The 25549-nt window shown below is 44.6% G+C and overlaps 1 long non-coding RNA gene across 2 annotated transcripts in view; it reads right to left on the bottom strand.

Moving 5' to 3' along the window:
- Positions 1-461: 461 nt before the first annotated feature.
- Positions 462-25549, bottom strand: part of LOC118354983 (uncharacterized) — a 34878-nt gene continuing 9790 nt past the window's right edge. The window contains exons 2-4 of one of the 2 annotated variants that reach the window (XR_004816540.2): positions 6193-6330; positions 4799-4887; positions 462-2267 (exon numbers count right to left, since the gene is read on the bottom strand). This is a non-coding gene — a long non-coding RNA (uncharacterized LOC118354983). The remainder of the gene's footprint in view (positions 2268-4798; positions 4888-6192; positions 6331-25549) is intronic. The other variant, XR_007411232.1, reaches the window with a different exon arrangement.

Raw genomic sequence — 25549 nt, 5'->3', positions numbered from 1 at the left:
GAGTTTTGCTCATCACACTCTAACCACCAGGAGGCTTTCCCCGACACCCCATCACCCCTTGAAACCAGCAAAGTGCCCCCACCAATGTCAGAGTCGGTGTGTCCCTCACCTGAATCTCTGGGGTCTAGCTGGGGGCAAGCATGTGTTAAAAAATTTGGCTCTGGGGGCACCTGGGTGGTTCAGTTGGTTAAGCGTCTGCCTTCAGTCAGGGCATGATCCCAGAGTCCTGGGATCGAGCCCCACATCGGGCTCCCCGCTCAGTAGGGAGTCTGCTTCTCCCTCTGCCTCTGCCCCTGCTCATGTGTGCTCGCTCTCTCTCTCTCTCTCTCTCTCTCTCACTCTGTCTTTCAAATAAATAAAATCTTAAAAACAAAAATCTGGCTCTGGCACCCAGTAGCTCTAGGACCTGGGGCAAGTCCATCTAATCTTCAAGCCTCGATCCCCTCATCTGTAAAATGGAACCAATGTAAAATGGAACTCCAATGTAAAATGGAGTTGTGAGGCTCAAATAAACTGCCACATGTAAAATGAGCAGCATGTTGTAAATAATCAATATATATAGTTTTATTTTTGGGAGGTGTTCTAAGCAGAGTGAGCATGATCTTAGCTTGGGCTGCTATAACAAAACACCATAGACAGGGTGGCTGAAACCAGAGACATTTATTTCTCACCATTCTGGAGCCTAGGAAGTCCAAGAGCAGGGAGGGTGCCAGCCCATTTGGTTCTCCGTGAGGGTGCGGATGTCCTGATGAGTAGGGGCTGGTGGCGCAAGCCAGGGAAGACTTCACCCGAGGCAGAACAAGAGGCAAGAGTTTATTGAATACACTGCAAGGGAGCAGCGGGCAGGACAGCAGAGGAGAGCCTGCCTGCCGTGAGGCCGTGGCGAGGAGCCACACTTACGAGGCAGAGGGAAGGGGTATGGGGCAGGTGGGATCCCCCGTCTTTGGTAATCTTAGGTTGGCTGTAAGTAGCCCATCGGTCGGTTAGGGCCTATGGCTTCATGAGCCTGTTTGCATTTAGCCTGGTGGTCATGGTGGGTCCTTTTGCCTGGCTCAACTTTCCACAGTTCAAGGCCCTTGCAGGGAGGGCTTTCTCCTGGCTTGCAGGCGGCCACCTTCTCACTGTCTTCCTACGACCAGAGGAGGGCAGTGCTCCCGCTCTCTATCTGTCTCTGTCTCCCTGTCTCTGTTTCTGTCTCTCTCACTATCTGTCCTTCCTTTGGGAAGCCACCAATCCCAGCGCAGAGGCCCCACCCTCTTGGCTTCATCTACTCCCAGTGACCTCCCAAACACCCCATCTGTAAAACTATCACAACAAGGGGTAAGGATTCAGCATATGACTTTGGGTTGGGGTGGGCTTGGGAGGCACAGCTCAGTCCACAGCAAGCATTACTGCGGGAAGACAGAAGCCAAATGGGAACTGTTGAGGGGGTAGAAATAGTGGGCTTCAAAGGTGCAGGGGAAGTGGGGTGGGGAGTGGAAGGACATTTGAATATTTTGACTATTCCATACCAAAAAGCACGGCTTGTTTGTTTGGCCCGTGCCTCCCGATTCACACTTCCAGAGAGCACCCCCACCTAGGGCTCCAGTTACCGCAGAGGGCACGGTAGGATGCTGAGAGCTCACACTTACCTAGCATTGCCAGGTGCCAGGCTGTGTTCTAGAACTGTACACATCCTCTCGGGATAATCCCCTAGTTTCCAAGGAAAAGACTGAGGCAAGAGGGGTTACATGACTCGCCCAGACTTCATCCCCACCAGAGACTGGGAGCCCCCAGGGAGTGAGACACTTGCTCACCCCACGCAGTCACTTTGCCTGCAGAGCGCAGACGCACACCCATTCATTTCATTTAATACTTAAGAGTCATTGCGTGCAAATCACACTCACGTACATCAAGTTACCTCCTCGAATCCTTAAAACAAGCCTGTATGTGGTAGGAATTCCTCTCCCCATTTTGGCAAGCGATGACACAAGCTCAAAAGAGAACATGTCTTAGGTGCTAATGAGGAGGACTGGCACTGACATACCCAGCCTCGGCTCCCTGATTTGAGTGACTCCCTCATCTTCCAGCATTTTCCAGACCTGTCACCACAGCACCACGACCCCTGCGAAGTTTGTCATAGGCACGTGCCACATCGGCAATTATCTGTCTGACGTTTTTCTTTCAATTGACTGTTGCTTCTTACTTCAATAAGCGTATTAGATAGTGAACTTGATGTCACCACTTTAAAAGGAAAACTGGAATCGCTTGCCACAAGCGAGTGGCACCTGGGAAAATAAATACAATAAAAACAAAACAATCATGCCGTCTTTTCGCCGCTGCTGCCTGATTTTTGTAAAGAGGATGCAACCAACGTGTCAGGGAGACGTTAAAGACACGCACCAGAGGAGACGCTTCCCCCGGCTTCATCCGAAGGATCCAAGGAGCACGGGAAGTGAGTAGCTTTCCCTACTAACGTCTCATCCCTCGCTTTGGGAATCGGGGCTCCAGGCACCCTTGGAGAGGGAAAGAGCTGAGACATGAGCAAGCAGGTGATGAATCCTGCGGGGTGGAACAAAGTGTAACTCCCACCCCCACCCTGCCACCCTGGTTCGTGCAAATCTGAACCAAGACTTTGTCAAAAAACAGGGCATCTCAGGAAGCAGATGGGGATGGAGAGAAAAATCCCAGGGGCTTCATTAGTAGATGCCTGCTCTGGACAAAGTATCAAAGACCAGAGAGCAGGAGGAGTGAAGTAGGCACTGATCCCCTCAGGAGGGACCCCCTGCCTGCCCCTCCCGCGGCCCGCACCATCTAGGTCTGCTCCCTGCAAGCCTTGGCACATGCGGCCTCTGCGGCCTCAGAGGGTTTTTGCTTGAAGCCTGCTCAGCTGGACCTAGCTGGCTGGCATCAAATAAATATTAATATTACCACTCGCAGTTTGCAGCCAGGATCCGGCCAACCCTTGTCATTCAAATCCCTGTGAAGAGTATTCATGGTCACTGGGCCCCTACTCTGCATGCCGTGAACTTCACTTATTTTGTTTTATTTAATCCTCACTTTTGAGGTAGGTACTATTGTTCGACCCACTGGCTAGATGTTGAAACTTGCCAAGACACAGCAAAGCAGGTATGCAACCCCATGTCTGCCTGGCTCCGAAGCATACGAAAAAGGGATGCCTGGGTGGCTCAGCGGTTGAGCGTCTGCCTTCGGCTCAGGGCATGATCCTGGAGTCCAGGATCCAGTCCCGCATCGGGATCCCTGCATGGAGCCTGCCTCTCCCTCTGCCTGTGTCTCTGCCTCTCTCTGTGTGTGTCTCTCATGAAGAAATAAATAAAATCTTTAAAAAAAAACACTCGAAAAAGCCACTCCCTAAGTTATGCTGGTCACACTTCTCAAATCTCTTGCTCCGTTACTAAGATCCTCATGTTCTGTCCCAGGTGCAGCTCCGTTTGCCAGGAAATATAAACAGGGGGCTCTAATTTTGATGGAGGCTCAAGGAGGAGGTCTGCCTAAAGGAAGAGTTAGAGTTAGCCAAGCAAAAAGAGGGACGTGTACAAGGGAAAAGAGCAGCAGGTGCAAAGGCCCTGGGACTGGGGAGACACTCCACCCCCACCCCAACCCCTATCCCACAAAAACCAGCAAAGCTGGAGCTCAGAGTGAAAGAGAAAGTAGCATCAGATGAGTCTTAAGGGAAAGCTAGAACCAAAGGATGTAGCATCACAGGCATGTTAGGGATGTTGAATTTGGACCCTAAGCACAATACATACAATCTGATGTGTATTTTTAGACGTTTAATAAGTTAGGCATCCAGTGAAGTACTAGTTTCTTGACTCTTATCTTTAGAAATACTTCTCCAAGAGGGGCACCTGGGTGACGCAATCCGTTGAGTGTCTAGCTCTTGATTTTGGCTCAGGTCATGATCTCAGGGTCCTGGGATGGAGGCCCAAGTCAGTCTTTGAGCTCAGTGGGGAGCCTGCTTGAGATCCTCCCTCTCCCTCTGCCCCCCCACTTGTGCTTGCTCTCTCTCTAAACTAAATAAATCTTTTTTAAAAAACAAAAGGGGAAAAAAGAATGCTTCTCTAAGAGCTTGTATCATTGCTGCATTGTCCAGTCTTACAGACTTGACCATGAATTGGACATGAACTTGCCCCGGAGCACACCTGGCTAAATCACAGATTATACCCTATCTGCAACTAGCCAATCTATTTATAGGGTGGCCAGTGGTTAGGATTTGTGACTTGACTTTAAAAGGTAAACTGAGCCAACTGGATAATCTCTGCTGGGAATTGTAAGAGACACAGAAAGCAGTTGCTAGTTGGCTAGAGGGAGCAGAACAGAAAAGGTATAAGGAAGACTTGGGGCTGGAGCAGCAACAATGGGCCAAACTTGAGGAAAAAAAAAAAAAAAAACCTGCAAAGGCTTCCCACTGTATGTAAATAAAATCCAAATTTTTGCCATGGTCTCCAAGGTCTTGCAATATCAAGACCTTATTAATCTGCCCAACTTTATTCCATCATTTTTCACCTTGCTGCCTACCCTCCAGTCAAGTGTCCTCTCTTTTCAGTTCCCTGATCCAGCCAATTATATTTCTGCCTCAGGGCCTTTGCAACTGCTGTTCTCATTGCTTGAAATCTCTTCTCTTTATACGGCTGGCCCTTACTCATCTTTCAGATGTAAGCTGGTAAGTCACCTCTTTAGTGAGGGCTTCCATCACTAATTCCTGACCGAAGATCTACATTTTTTTTTGGTAGAGTCCATACTTATTCCCTTGATATTTCAAAAGTCTAAAAACTTTTGTGTGTATTTGTTTACTTACTAGTTCCGTGAGAGGAGCATAGCTGACTCTTGTTCTCCACTGTTGTCCTCTGTGCCAAGCGTGGAGCTATTCATCTAGTGGATGTTCCACTATGTGAAGGAAGCAAGTAGAGAATGTGAATGCATTAAGAACTGCTTAAAGGAAAGCCATCATATCATGAGGAAAGAGTGGCTTCCTTGATTTCTGGGAGCATCTTGCCCCCTTTTTTGGGGGAGAGTTTTTCTATACCCCTTCAGCAACTTCCTTGAGCAAGCCCGAGTGTGTCTCTGTTCCTAGATACCAAATGAGCACTGACTAGACCCTGTGCCTCTGGAAGCTTCCAGAACTGAGGAATGCCCAGCCATATGGGGACAGCTGAGAGTCCTTCTTAGGGACAGCAGGACAGCTGGAGCAGAATGGCATTTAGTCAGGATGTTTATACAAGGGAAATCAGCACCTCCGAGCCAGTTCAGTTAGGAAAGAGCCAAGACAGAAAAAGAACCAGGGACCAGAAACCAGGTGATGGTGTCTGAGGGCTCACAAATCATCAGTCCAGAATCCAAGCCACCATAAAGGCCAAGTCACCAGAGCTGAAAGCAAGGAACTCCTGGGTGGTAGATTAAATTTGTCGAATGCTAATTGCCTCTTTGTAAATAAAAGCAAAACTAGACAAACAAAAGCCAGTTTTGAGATGTATGTTCTGGACTTTATGGGTCCTTCTCTGATGTTTTAAATAAGAATCACTGAGGGCGGGGGATCCCTGGGTGGCTCAGCGGTTTAGCGCCTGCCTTCGGCCCAGGGCGTGATCCTGGAGACATGGGATCGAGTCCCACATCGGGCTCCCTGCATGGAGCCTGCTTCTCCCTCTGCCTGTGTCTCTGCTTCTGTCTTTGTGTGTGTGTGTCTCTCATGAGTAAATAAATAAAATCTTAAAAAAAAAAAAAAAAAAGAATCACTGAAGGGTGCCTGGCTGGCTAGTTGGTGGAACATGCAACTCTTGATCTTGGGGTCATGAGGTTAAGTTCCACGTTGGGTGTAGAGCTTACTTAAATGATAATCATCATCATCATCATCATCATCATCATCTTTGGGCTGCAAGTAACACCCAATTCTAACTCAAATAGCTTGTATTCTTAAAAAAATTATTTATTTATTCATGAGAGACACAGAGAGAGAGAGAGGCAGAGACATAGGTAGAGAGAGAAGCAGACTCCCTGTGGGGTACCTGATGCAGGACTCGATCCCAGGACCCAGGATCACAACCTGAGCCAAAGGCACACGCTCAACCACTGAGCCACCCAGGTGTCCCTTAAATAGCTTGTATTCTTTAGATAGTCAAGGTTATCTATCATAGAAAACAACCCAGATGATTGTTATCAGAGGATTAACCCAACAAATCTTAATTTCTTGCTCACACAAATTCCAATGTTGGTATGCTTGCTGAGCAGCTCTCCTGGATGGCTCTGCTCCAGGCCATAACTCAGGAAACCAAATTGCTTCTGTCTTGTAGTTATGCCATCTTGTGGTTCCAGGGTCGTCCTAATGTTATCCACCTGGGTAGAGGGAGTGAGGGGGACTTTGGGTGTGGGGTGAGGAGGTGAAGGATAGTGCACCTAAACTCAATTGCCCTAACCAAGAAGTAACCCACGTCATGTCACATTCCATTAATGAGAACAAGTCACATGGCTTAATCTGGACTTCAGGGAAGGGGATGCTGAAAATGTCACCCATGGTTGGAGAGTGTCTTCTGTCAGGATGCAAGAATGTCTGGTCCCCTTCGAGGTCCTTCTAGCCAGACTAAGGAGTTAAGTGGACATGAGACAGATTAATAGGAGAAAATCAAATTTAGTAGAATACGTACAGGGAGTCCACACAGACATAGAAAATCCAAAGACAGTCGGGCAAAATAAGGTACACATATTATTCTGAAGTGAGGAAAAGGAGGTAGAGGTCTGGGACTTTAAAGGGGGTGAAAATGTGATTCACAGGGGCATGAAAAAGAGCATGGGTGTGGTAAACAACTGTTTCTGGATCACTCAGAAACAGTGGGACATAAAGGACTTTGACTGAACAGATCATGCTGGGTCCCTCCCTGTCCACCATACCTACTTTCCATCATAATGTGCCCATGCATGATGTTAACTCTCTTCCTGGAGCAGTTTCTCCATCTAAATTCTTTCTAGGCAATTGTGGGGAGGTAAAGAGCTTTTCTTGAATCTTCTGGATTCTGATTATTTTTAATTCAAAATAGTCTCCATTCCAAAGTGGCCTACCTACCGTGGCCTCTACACTTCCAGGTAAGAACTCTATATAAGATAAGATATGCCTGAATCTTTAGCAGGTGACTAGTCATCTCTACCATACAACTTAGGAAACTTGTATCCTTTGTAAAAAGAAATTCCCAGGGATGCCTGGGCAGCTTGGTGGTTGAGTGTCTGCCTTCGGCTCAGTCGTGATCCCAAGATTCTGGGATCGAGTCCCACACTGGGCTCCCTGAAGAGAGCCTGCTCTCCCTCTGCCTATGTCTCTGCCTCTCTGTGTGTGTCTCTCATGAATAAGTAAATAAAATCTTAAAAAATATATCCCAGATAAAGTGATCCCAAGATTAGCTAATTCAGCAGCTCAAAGATTAATTCAAGGACCCAAAATCTTTTCAACTTTCTGTTCCCATCCTTAGTCCAGTATATAATGTATCCAAATACAACATCCAGCAGGAGAACTGCCTCTTTTCTGTGTGTCATTAGGAGTGAAGAAATCTTCCTTAGAAGCATTCCCTTAGACTTTCCCAGCTCTCCAGCCAGGATGGGGTCACACAAATGGGGTCACCTATCTGTGTATGCCTAAATCCATCGCCAATAAGGGGGATGGAATCACCAGGAGGGACCAGGACCAGGGTTCTCAGTTCGAATTGCACATTAGCATCACCTGGAGGAATTTTTTAAAAATACAAATATCTAGACCCCACTGCAGAGATCCTTATTGGATTGGTGTGAAGTGAGCCTGACCAGAAGTCCCCAACTGATAGTTTAAGGACTAAAGTCCATTCGTATTCTTGTGTAGCTTGATCCGTAGGATGTCTCTAAAAATTGAGAATTTAACAACAATAAAGCAAATGGGGCAAATGGTAGAAACTGGTGACTCTGGTTATAGGATATAAGAACTCTTTATACCATTCTTGGAATTTTTTTCTATATAAGCCTGACATTATTTCAAAATTAAAAGTTACCATAAAAAGAGGAAAAGTAGGAACTTGCACATAAAAGCCAGTATCTTTGGTTTCTTTTGAAAATCGGAAAATCTGGGGAAACTGGGCTTGTTTTCCTGCAGAAAATAAAAAGCAGGCCTGGGTAGTCTGGCCCACCCCTCAGATCAAGTACATCCTATGGCAAGGGCCTGAGCATCGGTATTGTTGTCTAGAGCTTAGGTGAATCTGCCAATCAGGCTTGGGAATCACTTCCTGAAGTCTTTTTCATTTGCATCTGTCTTCTTCTATCCTGTTCCATCCTTTTCCAACCTCTAAGTATAGCTTGGCTTATTTTTTGCCAAACGCAGCACCTTACACTTGCCCACACTGAAGCTCATCCTTGGCAATTCCTCTGCCCACTCGCACAGCCTGGTGAGATCTTCCTGCAGCTTATCACCAGTGGCTTGGCATTTCACTACCTGGCACAGCTAAGTGTCACCAGGGAATGTGGGGCTCACACCCCTCACTCCTCCAGAGCAGTTAGGCAAATGTCAAATAAGACCAGCCCCAGCACTGACACCCCACTGTTTTCAATTAATTAATTAACTAACTCATGACAAACCAACCAAGTCTCTGGTTGCAAGCAAAAGAAGCCAACTGTGGTTAACTTAAGCAACAGAGGAATTTCAAGGAGGAAAATCAGGGCTTTGCTCCAGCTGTGCTGTTGACATTTGGGGCTGGATAGCTCTTTGGGGGGTGGGGAGGGGAGATGACTGTCTTGCGCAAAGGCTGTTTAGCAGCATCCCTGGCTTCTACCCACCAGATGCCAGTTGCACAAATCCCCCTCCCCCTCCCCCCAAGTGATGACAGCCAAAAATGTCTCCAGACGTTGCCAAATGTCTGGGGTGGGGGAAGGGGAAGTTAAAGTCTCCCTTTCCAAAGGGAAAGCCAAAGATTCAAATTTTAGGAAAAAATGTGGCGATCTGAATCATCCTAGGGTTCTAGACGGTAAGGACTAATAGATGGTCGGGTTTGAATCCTAGCTGTGTGACTTTGGACGAGTTACTTCACTACCCTATACCTTAATGTCCTCTTCTGCAAAACCAGATCATCAGGATAGGTTGGGTTAGACGGTGGAAACAAGAAACCCCAAGATATCAATAGCTTCAAACACACACTACGTGTCTATTGTGGTCAGCCAGGGCTCTGCTGACCCGCTCCAGGAGACCCAAGCTGGTAGCAGCTCCACCATTTAGACATTGCTGGTCAATGGGATACGATGAAAAGAAAGAGAGGTGATATGCTAGCTTAAACGTGCTGCCTGGAAGTGATACACTTCATTCCAGCTCATAATCCATTGAACAAAACAAGTCACATGGTTCTACTGAAAGTGAAGGGGGACAGCAAAGTGAGAACCTACCACATCCCTAGAGGAAGAAGCGGAAACATGCATCGCTAAGCAGCATTAATGGTGGACACAAGTAATGATAATAACGACTTTATAAATGTGTTGGGAAGGGAAAATACTTAATACGTACAAACGTCTTAAAACAGGGCCTGGTATCTATTAACTGCTCAATACACACTAGCTTCTGTTATTTATTAATTCAGCAAGAGTTTATTGGGTGCTGTAATGGTGAGTTTTATGTGAATAAAGCAATTATTCCATCAAACTTTAATGCAGGTGTTGCTGTGAAGAAATTTTGTAATGTGATTAATGTCTATAATCATCTGACTTTAAGCGATTTATTCTCCAGAATCTGGGTGGGCCTGGTACAATCAGTTGAAGGGCCTTAAGAGCAGAAGTGAGGCTTTTATTTTTTAAAACTTTATTTATTTATTTGACGGGGTCAGGGTTGGGGGGCTGTGTGGAGAGGACGGACTGAAGGTGAGAGAGAGAATCTCAAGCAGGGTCCATACTGAGTTTGGAGCCCAATGTGGGGCTCCATCCAGGGCTGTGAGATCATGACCTGAGCCAAAGTCAAGAGCTTGCCACTTAACCAACTGAGCCACCCAGGCACCCCAGAACTGAGGCTTTTCCAAAAAGAAATTCTACCTGTGGACGGCAGCATAAACCCCTGCCCAAGAGCTTCTAACCTGCACCTCATAATGGCCTGCCCTCCTGATTTCGGAGTCGTCCAGCCAGCCCCACACTCACATTGCAATGAATCTCTTCATAGCTTTAACTCTTAACATCCTGTTCCCTCCCTGCCTCTTCCCCTCTCCCTACTGCTTTGTTAAAAAGCATAAATTCGCCACTTCTGGCGTTGACTCATCTCTGGTTTCTGACCTTTCTGTTCTGACTTCCAGCCTCCTTGACAGAAGTTTCCTGGCTTGACTCACAGGTCCTCATCCTCCCATTTCTTTCTGTCTCCTGCTGCTGCTCATCTCTTTAGAAGTCTAGCAGTTTCTTCCTCTGTGTTGAGCATCCTGAGGGCTAACATGGCTTGGAGGAGCAGAAATTTTGAGCTCCTTGAACTTGACCTCCTTTATCTTTGCCCCCCAAATCGCCTCCCTCCACCCAACCTCACTTTACAGTCATTAAAACAGACCCAGTTCAAGTCCCTGCCCTGTGACCTTGGCCAAATTGCGCCTGATACTTTAGTTTACTCAGCTGCTAGAAGGGATCAGGATAAACCAACTCAAAATATGCCCCACCCCCTTAGCATACAGAAGGATTATTTTGAGCTGAAGGCAATCAAGAAACAGCAGATTTAAGGGAGAAAAAAAAAAAAAAAAACAACTCTACCCTCCCCCTTTCTGCCTAAAAGCAGGGCATAAATTTCCCTTTGTGAAGCTGTCCCCCAACTCCCTATTCCCACACCGGGAAAAGGAAATGATTCTTAACACTGGAGGTGGCACCAACTTGAATCAGTATAAATAAATCTTACTGAAATAACACTAACATTCCATTAGTTTCCCCCATGTATTTAATTTCTCACAATTTACGGCCCTTTGAAGCCCAAACCTCCTTCCTTTTTGTTGTGTCACTTCTCCATAACTTTATCACCCTTTGTGAGAATGGTATATAAGCTCTCAGGCCTAACCACTTTGAGTTTTCATTCCTTTTCTGTGAGCTCTTGGTGTACATGAAACAAATTAAATTATAAGCATCTTCGTCTGTTAACTTATCATCATCAGTTTAATTTACATGACCCAGGTACAGAAAATAAGAAGATAGAAGAAAGCTTTTCCTTCCCTATCCTCCAAAATGGAGATAACAGTAGAATCCACCTCACTGGGCGAGGTGAGGACTAAAGGCGATGCTCATGTGGCACTTAACACATGACCAGCTCATAGCCAGTGCTTGAGAAATGCAAATATATTATGTTGTTACCAATGCTAGTCCTATCCACCCTCAGCCCTAGTATCCTTGCCCCTTAAGGTCTCAGGACGATTTAAAGAAGGCAAAACAGCTCAGTTGCGGAAACTTAGCAGATTTTATTAACCACAAGGAAGCAAGCAATCCCCACTTCAAGTCTCAGGAAGGGGAATTTCTAAAACTCAAAACCAACTGTTTTCTTCCAAACCCCCTCTCCCACCAGGTAATGAGACCCTTCCATTCATCAGGGAGCCAAGGGAGCCAGCTTCTCTCTCCCTACCTCAACCCAGAGTCTCTGGCCCCCCACAGCCAATGTGCTAATATCACCGCCCCAGCAGAGGGGGATCCACAAGAAGACTTGTGCTTTGAAGCGACTCATTTTACCTACACTTTACACATCAAGAGGGAAGAGGACAATCATTATTGGCAAGAAAGATAGGAGTAGCAGCAGAGGTCGAATATTCTGAAGCAATCAGTTGGGACAACATAAGGAACAAAAGGAATGACATTATGCAAATGGCAGCCATTCCACCCTTGAGAAGATAATGTCCTCTCTGAACACAAAGAAAGACGGTTAAAGCAGCCCAGTTCATTCCAATTCTGTTTGAATAGTAAGCTTCCTACTGATTAATATTAGGCCCGGGTAGCATCAGTTCTCTGAAACATTAACACTTTCATATTCCTCAATAATTATGTTAGCTTCGACTGTATTAGATTTTAAATATTTCACAACATTGGGCCGGAGTCTGTACAGTAATAAATCTCACATTTCTCCAAAATAACTCAGAACTGGGTTGAGCCTTATACGGCTCCCCTATTAGGCAGGTTTTTCCCTGTGTAGCCTTTGAGGTCTACCAAAGCAGAGGACGGGGCTTGGGGGTGGGGGGGGCGGTGCGTGTTGGTCTTCGATTAGTAAGTCAATCCTCAGGGAAGCAAATAGTGAGTGGTCTGATTCTGACTAGTTTAGGAGAAAGCAAGCTATAGCTACATTGGAAGAATATGTCCCCTTTGTCCTTGCACCCCTCATCCATGGGGCCAGGACCCTACCTTCTTTCTATGTCGAGAAACCAGAAGAAAGAGATCAGAGCTCATCCCTCCCCACCAGCCAGAAAGCAGAGGCCAGCAGCCACCAGAGTCGGCAGCTCAGGTAGCTGAGGCTTGATTATTTGCTGGACAGGAAGAGGAGATTTTGAGAAAAGGACATCTGGGGACATAGGCAGGCATCAAGAGTGGGAGGAAGTAAGGACAGGATTGAGGGAGTTAAAGAGAAAGCCGGAGGGCCCAAGGTGGAGTCACTTGCAACCAAGACCTAATTGCAGATTCATCCTCTCTCCAGAATTTTAAGCCAATCGATCTGGGATTTTTCTGATCAGCACCAATGAGATTATCTGTAACAAGGGCTCTCCATCCCTCATAGTAAAAAGAGCTAATCCACCTAATGAGCCACCCTTCCCCCTAAGGGAAGGTGACCTTGCCCAAAACCCTTCTTTTCTGTTGCTAACAGCTTCCATCCTTCCCTTCTTCCTATAAAAATTTTCCATCTTGTAGGACTCCTTGGAGCTCCACTCTACTTGCTGGGTGGAACACTGCCTGAGTCATGAATTACTTAATAAAGCCAATTAAATCTTCAAATCTACTCAGTTGAATTTAGTTTTTTAACACTTGAGAAATAATAAATATAGCCTTATTATGCTAAGGACACAGCAACCCCTTTCTTGACTTGGATTTTAATACAATGCTGCCCCATATTTACTGAAAGTGCCTCTTTTACCTTCCAGATACATTATTTTCAACCTGGGCTAAACATTAGAACCACCTTAGGAGTTTCAAAAAAGAGAGACATGCCTATGCCCTGTCTGTAAACACTAAGCATACACTTGCCCAATGTCCTGGTAATTCTACTTGCAATGATATGCCCAAGAAAAACAAACACCCAAAAAATGCGTTCTACCCAAAGACACATACAAAGTGACCCAGGAGCTTTTATTATGATAGTCAAAAATGGAACACAATCAAATTTCTGTCACAAATGATGTGGGAAACAAAGGCAGAAGAAAAAATATTACATTTCCTTACTACCTACAGCCCATTGACAAGTCCTTGAGACAGGTAGAGTGACATTCCTCTAGGGACTCAACCGCTTCGATGTTGACACTTTGCTAAGGACAAAAGCAGCAATCCTAGCCCGACCCTCAGGATCCTGTAAGTCTGCTTTATTTATTATTTTTTTAAGATTTTATTTATTTATTCATGAGAGACCAGAGAGAGAGAGAGAGAGGCAGAGACACAGGTAGAGGGAGAAGCAGGCTCCATGCAGGGAACTCAACATGGGACTCGATCCCGGGTCTCCAGGATCACGTCCTGTGCTGAAGGCAGGTGCTAAAGCGCTGGGCCACCTGGGCTGCCCTGTAAGTCTGCTTTAACATGTAAAAGTTCCTTTAGAAATTTCCTTTAGGAGACAGAACATGAGAGACTCCTAACTCTGGGAAGCAAACAAGGGGTGGTAGAAAGGGAGGTGGGCGGGGGGTGGGGGTGACTGGGTGATGGGCACTGAGGGGGGCACATGATGGGATAAGCAGTGGGTGTTATATGTTGGCAAATTGAACTCCAATTAAAAAATTAAATAAATAAATAAATAAATAAATAAATAAATAAATAAATAAAATTTCCTTTATCTCCAAACCCCCCAACGTGTTGACAATCATCCCCCAAGCACATGGCCCACCCATACACGGTGGGTCTCATGACTCAGGTTTTATTAGACAGTAATAAACGACCTTCTCTCAACAATAGCTAGCCCCTCAAGGTCCTGGAAACCTTATTTCCAAAATTCCTCAGAGACTTACTATCCCTAGCTCTTTCCCAATTTTAAGTACATAATGGGCCACTCCTTATGACCCCCAGGCAGCTCTTTCTGCCCACAGGTCCTGTCTCCGGTGCTTTGATAAAACCACCATTTTGCACCAAAGATGTCTCAAGAATTCTTTCTTGGCCATGGGCTAAGAACCCTAACGTTCTTTTCCTACATCAATAAATAGAATGGATTGATGTATTGGGGCATGTTCAATTAATTGAATGAATTACTGCTGCCCCTGCCAGGTAGATGAATCTCACAGACATTAAAGAGAAAGAAGCTAGATCTAAAAGAATGTGTGGGGATCCCCTGGTGGCTCAGCGGTTTGGCCCAGGGCATGGTCCTGGAGTCCCAGGATCAAGTCCCAGGATCAAGTCCCAGGATCAAGTCCCAGGATCGAGTCCCACATCAGGGTCCCTGCATGGAGCCTGCTTCTCCCTCTGCCTGTGTCTCTGCCTCTCTCTCTCTCTCTCTCTGTCTCTCATAAATAAATACATCTTTTAAAATTAATTAATTAATTAATAAAAGAATGTTTGTACTGCATGGCGCCATTTATATGAAGTTCAAAGTGCAGGCAAACCTAATCTAGGTGAGAGAAATCAGAATAGTGGCTCCCTGGGGTGGCGCGGGGCACAGTTACTCCCTGGGAAAGGCATACGAGAGCTTGGGGGGTCTGTGGGGGGTTGGTGCTAGGAAGTTCTATAGCTTTATCACGATGGTGGTACATGGATATATATTTCTGTAAAAATTCATTAAGCTGTACACTGAAGATTTGTGTATCTGTGTAATATAACTCCACACAAGTGTTTATAATATTAGCAAAATTATATAAAATACAAAATGTCAATCTATGTCAGGACTCTTCCCTGAGAGTCTGATTCACTTGGCTTTGGGTGGGGCCCAGAGAAGGGGATAATTTAAGAGTCTGGGGATTTTTTTTTTCCCTTTTCCCCCCAACTTTATTGAGCTATCATCTACATTAACCCTGTGTAAATTCAAGGCATACAACCTAATGATTTAATATACGGCATACGTTGTGAAATTATCTCCACAACCGGGTTAATTAACACATCCATACCTCGCATAGTCAACATTTCTGTGTGTTTGTGTGATGAGAACTTTTAAGATCTGCTCCCTTAGCAACCTTTGAATATACAAAACAGTCTTGTTAACTGTGGTCACTGTGCTGTGAATAGCAGGGAAATCTAGTTTGAGAATTCTAACCCCGATGAATGGATTTGTGCTCAGATAACTGCTCTCGGACCCTGCAGACTCCCCCTCACAATCCTGGGAAGAAGCAGGGAGAGTCTGGGCATGTGCAGGAAAATCTGGTCAACTGGATGGAAGGAGGCCATTTGGCCTTGAGGCTTAAGAAATTTCTGGCTCCCCTGTATTCCAGATCTTATCGTCAGCTGATCTGTGAGCCAAAAGCAGTGAGCAAAGAAGGAAAAAGAGCAGTAAGGGCAGAAGGGACCTACCCCAAGGAAGGCAGCCTCTGTTCCATTTAACCTTTCTCTGCATAAGAAAGCAGAAAGCCCCTGAGAGAAGAACCAGCCTACCAAGCGCCAGGGCCTGCTCCACCATAGTTCCCAACCTTGGCTGCCCATTCACATCATCTAGGGAGATTTTCTTAAAAATCCCCAATGCCCAGGCTGCACCACAAAGCAATCTTATCAAAATCTCAGGCATCAGCATTTTGTAAAGCTCCCCAGATGATTCCATTGTGTGACCAGAGTCGAGAACCACAACCCCCGCCCCCCATGAACTCCATACTAAAGCACAGTGAGGGATCCCTGGGTGGCGCAGCGGTTTGGCGCCTGCCTTTGGCCCAGGGCGCGATCCTGGAGACCCGGGATCGAATCCCACGTCGGGCTCCCGGTGCATGGAGCCTGCTTCTCCCTCTGCTTCTCTCTCTCTCTCTGTGACTATCATAAATAAATAAAAATTAAAAAAAAAAAATAAAGCACAGTGACCTTGGCCACCATCTGAGAATCCGACCCAGTTCCGTTAGCTTGGAAAGAGATGGACACAGGAATGATATCCAGCTGAAGCAGGAGAGCTTATCTTGTCTTATCGAGTCGAAGAATGAATCTCGCGGACAAAAAGGAGTAAAGCGATAGAGTTTTATTAAGCAAGGATACAGAAAAAGCTCTCAGGAGTAAGAGGGGTCCAGATAGGGTTGCCAACGCAGACCTCCACCAACAATCCTTTATTTAGAACTGACCGGGGATTGTGGCCTTACCATTCTTGTGATGTCTTGGTTTGAGTAAGGACTGGTGATAATATCCTTAGTGGCTTATTTCTTCTGTGGGGTCTGGTTATTCTTTGTTGGTCACAAGATGACTGCCATAGGAAGATCCCACCTCTGATGCCCGGGCAGGGTGGTCTGGTGTGTTCCTTTATCTCTGATTTCCTTACACCTCAGCATTTCTGGGATTTCTGTGAGCCTGATCATGTGGCCCTCTACTATCCCCACCTGCCCCTTACTCAGTGAGACCCTTCAGATGTATGTCGGTGGGTCATATACTTGGGGGATGATGGCCAATGTATATCTTGGGGGGCGGGGGAAGGTACTGTTAAAGGAAGTTTCCAAAGGAATTTTTATATGTAAAAATAGACTTACAGGGTCTTGGGTGGGGTCAGGCGAAGATTGCCTTTTGTCCTTAGCAAAGTGTCAACATCCAGGCAGTTGAGTCCCAAGAGGAAGGTCATTCTGCTTGCCTCTAGGACTTGTCAATGGGCTGCAAGTCATAAGGAAATTTAGTAATTTTTCTTCTGCCTTTGTTTCTCAAATCAGTGAAGAGACCTCCTCCCCATGCCAACTCTGGAAAAGGTGCTAATTTAGGTGTTGTGCAGTTGGAACATACACCGTCTTAAGGGCCCTACATCTTGCGGCTGGAGGGCACAACCCCATGAGCCACATCTAGTGGGCACGGACATTTTTCCACTGTGTTGGATTATTCTATCATCAGCCTATTTAGACTGTGAGGGCCATGCTTCCCAGAATCACCTTCGCTGTGTGGTTCCAAGTTAGAGCTGCCACAGTGAGGCTGTTGGGGTGTGGGAGGCAGCAGTGAAGCAGTAGTGTCGAAGGTTCCAGGCGGTGAGACAGATACAAGAGTGCTGCTGGGTCCCAGCTCATCCCTCTGCTCTCTCCATGCCACATCTAGTCCTTCTTGAACTCCAGCCTTGCTGACCCACAGGGACCTGATCCATCATCGGATGCTTCAGTGTAAATTCACAGAGGCAGCAGCTCCAATGCGCCTACAGCCTTCCATGTGTTTCTATACCAGCCCCTCTATGGTCTCACAACTACAGCCGGACAGGACCGACTTCCAGGCTTCTCTACAAGCTCTGACTCGTTCACCTGTGTCCATGCTTCAAACGAGCACCTTTTCTTGGATTTCCCTACACCTTCTTTTGGACTTTTATTTCCCCCCAGATCATCCGATAGTTGGGTAAGGTCAAATTCTTATCATTTCTGATAATCCAGCTCTCATTGCGGGGCTGGTTTTCTGATTCCACCCTGCCAGACACTCCATAGAAAGGCAGAAGGGAGCCTCCCAAGGATGTCGGAAATGTTCTAAATCTTGATCTGAGTGGTGGTTACATGGGGTCTATATATATACTTAAAAGCTCATCAAATCTTAAGATGCGTACACTTTCCCATTCACATGCTGCATCTTGAGAATTTCTTAAAACAGTGACTCAAAAAAAAAAAAAAAAAAGTGACTCAAGAGGCTTTATCAGCCAAGTAAACAAATTAAAGCGCAACAATACAGAGATTGAATGCAAGCCCTCTGGGGCACCTGCATGAACCACAGACCCCAGCCCTGTGCTTGCTCACGTTCTTCCAGACCCCAGCCACACCTCTCTCTGCTCCTCCTGCTGCTGAATATGTAACAGCCCTTCCAAGGTCCCCTCCGCCTGCTGGCTTTGACAATAACAGATCATGATTACAAACGGCTTTCGACTGGAGAAAGATCTTTGGTCTTCATTAAGGTTTATTTGTGACTGTTCCAATGGTGGTTTCTGAGAGAAGAGAAAGAATGCCGATGGCAATTAGGCTCTCCTAATTGCAGTGCTCACTGATTGCCTGTATTAAAAACATTTGAGGAAGTGTAGCAATTAGAGCTTCGGGAAATATTTAAAAACAAAGTGAAAAGAGGCCTCTAAGTGCAAGGACACAGAGGCAGCCAGGAGCCCCTTGCCCAGCTGGCGTGGACCCTGAGTAACCCTGGACGTCTGGGCAGCTCACCCCCTGGGATGATGGCCATGATGGGTCCAAGGAGAAAGAGATATGTTTCCACCCAGGCACCCTCCAGAGCTGGCCGTGAATCAGCCCATATAGAAATGAGGCAATTTTACAAACAGGATAATAATGTCGGGCATATATATATGTATGGAATGTATATGTATGGAATATATACAACCAACCAACCAACAACATTATTCCTATTTTAAAGGTGAGGAAACTGAAGTTTTCGTCTGCAGAAAAGGTACAAAACTTTCCAAGGTCACACGCACAGCAGGTAGCAGACCCCAACTCAAACCCAGGTCTGCTTGATCTCAAGGCACATGCCCATAACCAGTACATTATTCTATGTCATCCTCAGTCCCCAAACCCTGGATTCCTCTAGCCGCCAGCACCCAGTAAGAAAGACAAACTTGCTTGTGAGTTCACATCACCACATCCCACCAACTCTTTACCATGTCTCCCTCAAGAACCTACTCCCAGACACCAGACTAGGTCAGAGGCCCCCTTGGTCTCTGTCAGCCCTCCCCAGCCTCTCCCCACAAAGCTCCTTGAGCTCTAAGCGTTTCTCCACAACTCTTGCCAGCCAGGATCAAGGACCCAAGGTCTTTCATTTGTCCTTGGAGATCTACCTTGCAGAAGTTACTCATGCTCATCACTATTTATGAAACATGTTTACTACCATCGCCCAAACTTTCTTTTTCCTTTGGCCTCTTGGTCCCCCACTACCCTTACACTAGAATGTAAGCAACAGGAGGGAAGAGATTTGGGTCTATTTTATTTCCTGGTATAATAACCCCAGCACACAGTAGGTGTTCAATACAGTTGCCAAATGAACGAGAGCTTTCTCTTATCCAACCAGAAATACGTCCTCTACATTCTCCCAGGCATGTCTTGGTACATGATGCTTTCTTAATTCCCAGAAATGCATCCTCTATGTTCCTTTTTATCAATCAGTTGCTCTAGATTCATGGCTTCATGCCTTCTAGCCTAGCCCAGATAGATCCGTATGGCCACTGCTAGAGCACAAGAAGCATTTGTACTTCTAAAGCCTGATCTGTAAGATGATGGTCTCTATGTCACTGTTCTAGTGCCACCCCAGGTAAAGGTGTTCTCAAATTCACCTGTGCAGTGCACTGAAGAAAAGCAGTTTTACCACATATTGTACTATGTCCATCAGGAAACAAGATTAAAACTTTATTTCCATCTCCTAATTGGCACTGGCACCCCAAGAGAAATACTGGCCCATTAAGTAAGGAATGCTAATTGCTTACTCACCTCCTGCTGACAGTGATGACAGGCTTGGTTAAGGGTTTTTATTAAGGCCCATTAAAGGGAAGACAATGTGGCAAGCTTCTAGGTTGCTTGGCAGGGAGAGACAGCATATAGATGCTGAGGGGTGCGGTGGGGTGTAAGGTGGAGGAAGGTGCAGGTGAATGAGGAAAGAGGCTTGGGGGCTGGAGGGCTGTTGTAAGATTAGATTGGCTATGAGTAACACAGATCATGTGACTTAAATAGTTTTGAATTTGAAATATATTGTTAATTTAAAACAAATTTAATCCTTACTGATTAATATACCACATTCTAAGCTCTTTCTGTGCATTGTTGCATTTATTTATCCTCATGGCAATCCCACCAGGCAGGAATTATTACCAGCCCCATTTTAGGAATAAGGAAAGTGAGACCTAGAGAGATAAAGTAATGTTCAGAGTCCCTTCACTAGTCTATTTCTATAGCATATCTCCCGAACATTATATTAGGAGAATCAGGACTGAGAGCCTAATGGGCTTTATGGTGTCTGGACGTTTCTCTACCACCCATGTTGATTCAATCTGAGAATAACTTGGTGAATACCTACGATGAACTAATTCCATGCTCTGTACTCAACACCTAAGTAGAGAAGGGAACTCATGTGACAAACTAAGTATAAGCACCCATATCTGGTTTACCCTCAAAGTCCATGAAAGAAATCTATAACAGCATGGGAAAACCAGAAAGTGTCATCAGATGATCAGAAATGTCAAGTAAAAGTTGAAAGCAGGGAAGCAGACAGCACCATGATAAAGTGGGATGAAACCACCACCAAAACCTGCAAAAGAATCTCCAGAGAAGGTATGAATGTGGGGAGAGGGTTCCAAGCTGCATCTGGATAGAAGATGGAAGGGTGGGCCCAGGAGTACTTGTCATGGTGATTAACTGGGGAGATAAAATGAGTATATAAGCCCTGGTAGTAACAATGAGATGCTTACCAGATGAGAGTACTCATAAGTAAGATGAACTGAAAAAGTTCCACACTCAAATACACTATGGTGGAACCATCAAGAATAAAGAGAAAATCCTAAAACTTCCAGAAAGACAAGAAGTTCACTTAAAATCACTGTCCCTTGTCTGTCTCCTGCCTGTTTTTATTTTTAATGGAAGAGACTTTAGATTATAAATATATATGAATAGAAGATAAAGAAGCTAAGGATATGAGAGGGCATCATTCATACAGCATGATGTCTGCTAAAGTGGATTAGATTGAGAAAATCTTCTCTTCCTCTATAGCAGGGGGAAAATTCTAAGCATGGGTGGAGATGCAGCTTAGTTTCAGTGGGGATGGGCAGAGAATTGAGAGACATCATGCCCTGTTAACCTCTGCCTCTCTATTTTGAATAATTACTGAGTGTCAAGCACTGTCCTTTTTTTTTTCTATTTTTTTAAGTTTTATTTATTTATGATAGTCACAGAGAGAGAGAGAGAGAGAGAGAGAGGCAGAGACATAGGCAGAGGGAGAAGCAGGCTCCATGCACCAGGAGCCTGACGTGGGATTCGATCCCGGGTCTCCAGGATCGCGCCCTGGGCCAAAGGCAGGCGCCAAACCGCTGCGCCACCCAGGGATCCCAAGCACTGTCCTTAATACATTATTTCTCATTTGGATCTCAAAACAACCCTACACACAGAGATTAGGATAAAATACAGTGAATTTGTCAAAGGAATAGTATCTAAAACATATAAAGAACTCCTACGAATTAACAATAAAAAACAAACAACTCAATTTTTTAAGGAGTAAAAGCTATGGACAAAATTCACAAGAGACGATACACCAGTGACCCATAAGCACATAGAATTGTGTTCATCATTATTAGCCATCACGGTAATGCCAATTAAGATCTCAATAAAATGTCATTTCAAACCTATTAGAATGACTGAAATAAAAAAGACTGATAACTCCAGAGATCAACAAGGATATGGAGTAACTAGCACTCTCATACATTGCTGTGAGAAGGCAGAGCAGAATAAAGAAAACAAACAACAAAGAATGTAGAGTAGTGTGACCATTTTGAACTATTTGGAAGTTTCTTATAACATTAAATATATATCAACTATGTGGCCTAGAGATTCCAAGCCTAGGTATTTACACATGATATATAAAAAATGTGACTACCAAAAGATTTGCAAACAAATGTTTATAGCAACCTTATTCATAATAATTACAAACTGGAAACTGTTCAAAATGTCCATAAAGTGAAGGATATAGATCCATCAATGGATAACAAATTGTTGTATGTCCACACAATGGAACACTGCACAACAATGCAAAGAAATAAACCACTTATGCCCATAACAACATGGACACACCTTAAAATAGTGTATTGAATAGAAGAAGGTAGTTACAAATGAGAACATACTGTATAATTATTTTTTTAATTTTATTTACTTATTCATGAGAGATACAGATTGAGAAACAGACACATAGGCAGAGGGAGAAGCAGGCTCCCCACAGGGAGCCTGTTGTGGGACTCAATCCCAGGACCCTAGGATCATGCCCTGACCCAAAGGTATCTACTCAACCACTGAGCCACCCAGGCATCCCTGTATAATTGTACTTCTTTGAATATAAGAACAGACTAAAACAATCTTTGGTGATAGAAGAAATAAACTGAGTAGAAAATGATACAAGTGAACTTTCTGGGATGACAGAAATGCTTCATACCATGTTTTGAGATGATTGTTACTCAAATGTATGCAGTAGTCATAACTCACCAAATTGAACACTAAACACCTCTAAATTTTTTCTATATAATTTATACTTTAAAAACACATTTTTTAAAAAGCCCTAAGAGTTGGGTGAAATATCAAAGTTCAAAGAAGTCAAGATTCCAACTTAAAATCACACAGTACATGAGTGGAGTGGAAATTGTAACCAGATATGACTGATTCCAAAGCTCATGATATGCCCCAAAACAACTATGTTAAACCATTTTAAAACTTTTCTGCTAGGGCAATTAGACAAGAAAAAGAAACAAAAGAAAGCTGGACTGGAAAGCAAGAAGTGGAACTGTCTCTATTTGTAGATAACATGATCTCATATATAGAATAGAAAAGTCCTAGAAATATGCAAAACACTATTAGAACTAATGAACAAATAAAGCAACATTGCAGAATGTAAGAGTAATATATAAAAACAATTATAAAGGGGATTCCTGTGTGGCTCAGCAGTTTCGCGCCTGCCTTTGGCCCAGGGCGTGATCCTGGAGCCCGGAATCGAGTCCCGCGTCGGGCTCCTGGCATGGAGCCTGCTTCTCCCTCTGCCTGTATCTCTGCCTCTTTCTCTCTCTGTCTCTCTCTCTCTGTCTATCATAAATAAATAAAAATAAATCTTAAAAAAAACAATTATAAAAAACCTGTTATATTTCTATACAGTAGCAATGAACAATCCAAAAATGAAATTATGAAAACCATTACACTTATAAGAGCATCAAAAAGAGGGGTACATGGGTAGCTCAATGGCTAAGCATCTGCCTTTAGCTCAGATTGTGATCCTGGGGTCCTGGAATCAAGTGCCGCAGGAAGTCTGCTTCTCCCTCTGCCTATGTCTCTGCCTCTCTCTCTTTCATGAATAAATAAATAAAATCTAAAAAAGAGAGAGAGCATCAAAAAGAATTAAATAGTCGGAATAAGTTCAATGAGAGAAGTGCAAGATTTGTACACTGATTACTGAAGAACATTGTTGAAAGAATTAAGGAAGACCTAGAGAAACAAAAAGATAGCCCATATTCATGAATCAGAAGACTTAATATTGTTAAGATGACAATAATCCCCAAACTGATTTACAGATTCAGCACAATCCCTATCAAAATCCAAGATTTTGCGAAAATTGACAGGCTAACCCTAAAAATCATACAGAGAATCAAGGAACTCAGAATAGCCAGAACAATCTCGAAAAAGAACAAAGTTAGAAGACTCATACCTCCTGATTTCCAAACACACTTCAAAGTTACACTATGAAGGCAATGTGGTACGAGCAAGGAGGTAAACATATAGATCAATGAAATAGAATTCAAAAGGGCTAATGATAAGCCCTTACATTTACAGTCAATTGATTTTTGACAAGGACATCAGGACAACTCAATTAAGAAAGAATAGTCTTTCTTGTTTTATTTTTAAGTCATCTCTACACCCAGTGGGGGCCCAAACTGACAATCCCAAGATCCAGAATCATATACTCCACCAACTGAGCCAGCCAGGCACTACAGAAAGAATAGTCTTTCAACAAATGGTGCTGCAACAACTGGATAGCCACATGCAAAAGAATGAAGTCAGAGAGAGGCAGAGATACAGGCAGAGGGAGAAGCAGGCTCCATGCCAGGAGCCCGATGCAGGACTCGATCCCGGACTCCAGGATCACGCCCTGGGCCAAAGGCAGGCGTGAAACTGCTGAGCCACCCAGGGATCCCCTTTATAATTGTTTTTATATATTACTCTTACATTCTGCAATGTTGCTTTATTTGTTCATTAGTTCTAATAGTGTTTTGCATGTTTCTAGGAATTTTCTATATATGAGATCATGTTATCTACAAATAGAGACAGTTCCACTTCTTGTACTGACACATGCTATGACATGGATCAGTGGAGAAACATCATTCTAGTGAAAGAAGCTGGTCACAAAGACCACATACTGTGTGATTCCATTTATATGAAATATCCAGGATAGACAAATCCCATCGAACTAATAGATAGAAAAATTAGATTAGTGGTTGCCAGGGACTGGAGGGGCGGGGGGTGGAGGGGGTGGGGAATGAGGAGTACTTGCTAATGGGTATGGGCCTTCTTTTTGGAGTGATATAAATGTTCTAAAACTAGAGAGTGGTAATGATTGTCCAACTTCATGAATATAATAAAAAATCATTGAATGATACAATCTGAAGGGTTGAATTTTTATGGCAGGGATCCCTGGGTGGCGCAGCGGTTTGGCGCCTGCCTTTGGCCCAGGGCGCGATCCTGGAGACCCGGGATCGAATCCCACGTCAGGCTCCCGGTGCATGGAGCCTGCTTCTCCCTCTGCCTGTGTCTCTGCCTCATTCTCTCTCTCTCTCTGTGACTGTCACAAATAAATAAAAATTTAAAAAAAAAAAAAAAAATTTGAATTTTTATGGCATGTGAATTATATCTCAATAAAGCTGTTATTTAAAAAAATTCATCTTCTGGAGAGGAGGGGAGGATGGGGATGGGATAGTGATTATTGAAGGCTTGAAGTGAGTAATGAGGTTTGAAATCAGTGGCAGGCATATAATAGGATTGCCGAGCAGTGGTAAGGCCCTGTCTGAGACGTAATACCACAAAATTGTAATGGCACCCATCTGCATGGTTGGGAGCATCTCACACCTGTACATTCTAATCTATAACCCACAAGCTCAGCAGTACCAGGCATTAGAGGAAGACCCCCAAAGTGGGCACCAAGTCTGGCAGCATCCAGTAGGAAGAGCTGGGCATAGCCCCCTGCTCCTTCCTGCCCACATCCCAAACACCCCTGTTTTCACACCCAGCAAGAAGAAAAGCTGAGGATTTGGCTAACTATTTCTCAAGTGGAATTTCTAGAACAAAATATCTCCCAAACCTGCTGCCTAAGCATCAGGCAAGGGATGGAATAAAAAGAAAAAAGAAAAGGAAGGCATTTTCCTAGTAATTAAATCTGAATTATTCACAACCTGTTAGACACTTTTTTTCCTCTGATGTAGAATAATACATTTTCATTTCTCCCCTAAGCCCTAAATGCCTTTGCAGTCAAGTTGAATTGGGGGCTGAGGACTTTCACTTTACAGAAGGAGCCAGGGGCATAGACCATGTTCTCACCTCTGTCACCAACAGACCCTCCCTCTGTCCAGCCCCCACCC

Source organism: Canis lupus, chromosome 6 (assembly GCF_003254725.2).
Source record: "Canis lupus dingo isolate Sandy chromosome 6, ASM325472v2, whole genome shotgun sequence".
NCBI lineage: Eukaryota > Metazoa > Chordata > Mammalia > Carnivora > Canidae > Canis > Canis lupus.
The sequence above is the reverse complement of the archived record's forward strand: the minus strand, read 5'-3'. Positions and strand labels throughout refer to the sequence as shown.